This window comes from Carlito syrichta, unplaced genomic scaffold (assembly GCF_000164805.1).
Source record: "Carlito syrichta isolate Samal-C Ts95f unplaced genomic scaffold, Tarsius_syrichta-2.0.1 Scaffold303367, whole genome shotgun sequence".
NCBI lineage: Eukaryota > Metazoa > Chordata > Mammalia > Primates > Tarsiidae > Carlito > Carlito syrichta.
Window position 1 is genome coordinate 101,586 of NW_007247463.1, and position 4,069 is coordinate 105,654.

Consider the following 4,069-nt stretch of genomic DNA (forward strand, 5'->3'; position numbering starts at 1 on the left):
AGATTGTAGTGCCTGGAATAAAACTGAGTTTTAATACATTGAAAATGTTGAAACCGAATGGACTAAACTGTGATAGGCTTTCTTTTGATAATTGTAGGCCCCTGCTTACGAAAATGAAAGGGAACTACTGACTTCCTGTTCCGCACTCCTTGGTTCCTGAGCTCCCATGAGAATTGTGGACTTTGCTTGGTACACCTGTTATTCTTGGGGTGTGGTGATGGTGACAGCTGGTTTGTCTTATCTCTTGGTGTTTTCCAGGAATTAACATGATACCTTATCCTTAGCGGGTCCTCCCTAGATAGTGGCTGAGGAAATCTAAGGAGATCAATATATACATGTACCATGTACATATGTATTAAAAATACGCATGTGATAACATTCATGAACTTTTAAAGGTAACTGTGATAAAAACATGTTTAAAGTGTAATCATATTTTAGACTTTCATTTTTCTTTCTTTAAACAGATAGAAGGACAAGAACAGAATCGCCAGCACTGGCTGAAGGTAAATATGTCTTTGGGGGAAACGATTATTTACATAGAAATGAAAGTTATGATTTTAATAAAAATCATATGACTGACTTACATAACTTAAGGAAAATGTTCTATATACAACGTAGAACTACTAAAAATGTCATTAGGAAATTTCTGTTGTTTGGTTTTGACTTGGAATAGGAAGTAGTGGGGAAAATGTGAATTAATTAGAACTTTTTTTTTACAGCTTTCTTTCAGTAGGAGAGGTATGTGTTTTTCTTTGAATTTTTAAAAAGTTGTTTTAGTTATCACTAGTATAGTTGATTAAGAAAGGTCTAAGTCATAATGTTAGTAGTTTAGAATGTGTTTATATATATATTTATGAATTGTCATTGGAAACCGGAAGGGGAGACCCTTACACATTATCTTAAATAAGAATTCTGTTACTGGTTTTGGTCCTTTTTAAAAAAGAATCTTAGAAGCAAAGAATACTTAACAAAAGAAGTAGTTGCTGTTAAAGGGGTTCCAAGTACTTAAATGTTTGTATTCCTGAAATTATTTTAATTATAACAAGTTAATAAATATTTGAAAATGTAATTTTTTTATAGACAGACTTTGTGTTCGTCAAGTGAAAATGATTAGTTTAGAACATTTTTCTGTGCTCTTTCTAGTTATAAAGAGAATTTTTTTAAAAGTTAGCCTGTCATTTTATCAGACCTGGTATGACAGTTACCACGACAGTCCTTCAGACTTGTCGTCACCACACCTACTTGGTATGTTACAGCGCAGGGGCCAAGGACCAGTGTGGTAATCTGGTGACACCTATGAATCTCCCTCAGAATATTGATTTATGATTTTTTGAAGTAAAGTACATAGGATGACAAAGGAAACCAGTTGTGTTGAAATACCATTTGCAAATATTAAAAACAAGTTTGTGAAAGAATGACATGTATGTTTCTCATGTTAGATAATAAGCGTTAGAAGGAGACCTGCTATTCACCATAATTTTAAATAGTGAAGAGTCTGTAACAATTGTAATGTAATATGAAAATAACTGATTTTCTTAATGATAGAATCACAGGTGTTTCTAATACTACTGTGATTTGTTACCTAGGGTCTTGATGGAAGGCATTTTCATGTAGACATTAGTGAGAAGGTCTCATCTAAATTCACAGATTGCTAGATTCTGTCTGTGGACCCCAGATCAGGAAACTTAGTCACTGTGAATAGTCAGCCAACCTGTCTTTCTCCACCAGACCCGAATAACTGTAGTCTTTTATGCTCTGTGTAACTGGTTGTAAAGAAGTAGTTGCACATCTGTTCCTTAAAAATACCCAACGATTCCTGAATCTTAGAAAGGTAGTTACACATCTGTGTCTTGAAAATATCCTCATGGCATAGGCTAGATGTTTGTGAGATAACTTTGAAGAAGCTTCTGTTTGTTGGTCAGTAATAACAGAAAAAAACAATGTATTGTGTGGAGAAGGAAGTAGAATGTGTTACGTCTTCCTGCCTTCCAAGAACCATCTTCTAGTTGAAGGAACATGAAGTAAATATGTAAAAAAAAAAAAAAAAATCTGTATGAGACACCAAAGACTGTTAACAAGAGAAATGCTGTGATTGCCATAGGAAGGGTACAGATCGCGAGTGCTGATACTTGGGTTCTGAACACACAAAAAGGTCAAGACTTGCAGCAAGTTGCCAGGTGTTGGGCATTCTGTGGGTAGTGTGGACTGGACCGTGATCATTGTCAGCCTGAGCTGGAAGGAGCCTGGAATCGTTCACCAAATTCCAGCACTTGCCCACCACCTGGTAGCTGACTACAAGTCAAGGTGATGGCAGGTCTGTTGGGGTTTGGTTGATGGCAAAAATGATACTGACAGTCATTTTACAGGGGACATACTGGGGTGCCTGGCTTTTGTTTTTGTTTCTTTAGCTGTGGAGTGATTCTATCGATGTGGTCTGATGCCCTGTTTTAAAGATGTTATCACTAGCCCTGCTTTTATACAGACTGGCTTCTTTTGCCCAAGCCATTGAGTTTCTCTATCCTCAATTCCTTCTGTCAGAGAGCTAGGGAGTTGCGCTTAGTTCCAGGCCTTTCCCAGACCCCTCATTCTGGTTTTCCATCCATTCTCATCCCCCCCCCCACTTCCTTCTTTTTTCTGCTTCTTTCACTCTCCCAGCAACCTTAGGCATATGGTAACGAAAATGGTCAGCATCAAAATGAAGTCACTGATGTTAAGAAAACTCTGACATAAAGTGCCAGGGGAGGCCATGGAGTGAGGGTTCTCATGCTTGGATGTCTGATAGCAACAACAACAGCAACAAAACGCTACAAGAACCGCAGCCTTGCACAAAGGCCATCACAGCCTTCCCTAAAATAATAACTTCTTCCAGGACATCTGCCTGTACAGCCTCAACTGGCATCACCCTTGTTACTCTCTTTGTAGCCAAGGATCATTATTCCAAAACAATTCTGAAATCCTCCCGATGCCTTTGTCTTCCTGTATCTCCTCGAATAGGCATATGGAGCTGACCATGCCACGCGCATTCCCATTGCTAGGCTATATTCCCAGAAAGACACCTTTTCTTTTAGAGAGCCTCTCGGCTATTTAGAATGACAGTAAAACTATTCAGAGTGGTTTAGTGATTTGAATTTTGACTTATATAAATATTTCCTTTTTATATGCTGTATGAAACTATAATAAGCTATAATAATGGCATACGTAGCTCAAAAAAGTTTTTATGATTATACATATTGCATTTGGTCTTAAAGTTTTCAAAAATTCATTTAAAATTCAAACTCTACAATACTAAGACAACTTAGGTTACTTCCTATTTTTTTACAAGTCAGCCTTTAAAAAAAGAAAAGCCAAGTTTTTTTTGTTTTTTGTGTTTTTTTTGAGTTGGAGTCTCACTCTGTCACCTAGACTGGAGTGCAGTGGCCGCTCCCGGCCACCGCAGCCTCCACCTGCCGGGCTCCGCAATCCTTCCGCCTCAACCTTCTGAGTAGCTGGAACTACAGGCATACGCTACCACGCCCGGCTAATTTTTTTGATTTATTGTAGAGATGAGGTCTCGCCAAGTTGCCCAGGCGGGTCTCGAACCTGCGGGCTCAGGCAATCCACTCACCTCAGCCTCCCAAGGCGCAGGATTACAGGCTGAGCCACCGAGCCTGGCGAAAAGCCAAGTTTTACAGTGTTACTTAGTCAAAGGTATGAGCCCTTGCCATTTGAAAATAATTATGGGTTATGCCTTTTAAATGTACCCAGCGAATCTGTTGCTAGTTTTTAACTTAATTAATATTTTTTAAAATTACCTGGCAAAAATGTATATATTCAGTTATAGTTACCATCTCCTTGGCAAGATCAGGATGTGATAAATGACCTCTGCTGGAGTCTGCTTAGTATTAAAAGAGGTACTGATTTATACATTCAGAAAATTGTTCAATTATGCATCTTTAAAATGTATTACCGGCCGGGCTCAGTGGCTCACTCTGTAATCCCAGTGCTTTGGGAGGCTGAGGTGAGTGGATTGCCTGAGCCCGCGGGTTCGAGACCCGCCTGGGCAACTTGGTGAGACCTCATCTCTACAGTA

The 4,069-nt window shown here is 38.8% G+C and overlaps 1 protein-coding gene across 2 annotated transcripts in view; it reads left to right on the forward strand.

The window, feature by feature from the left end:
- The first annotated feature begins 452 nt into the window (after positions 1–452).
- FAM49B (family with sequence similarity 49 member B) overlaps positions 453–4,069 on the forward strand; it is a 61,146-nt gene continuing 57,529 nt past the window's right edge. The window contains exon 1 of one of the 2 annotated variants that reach the window (XM_008058505.1): positions 453–503. The gene's annotated coding sequence lies outside the window, so the exon portion shown is untranslated. The remainder of the gene's footprint in view (positions 504–4,069) is intronic. The other variant, XM_021712569.1, reaches the window with a different exon arrangement.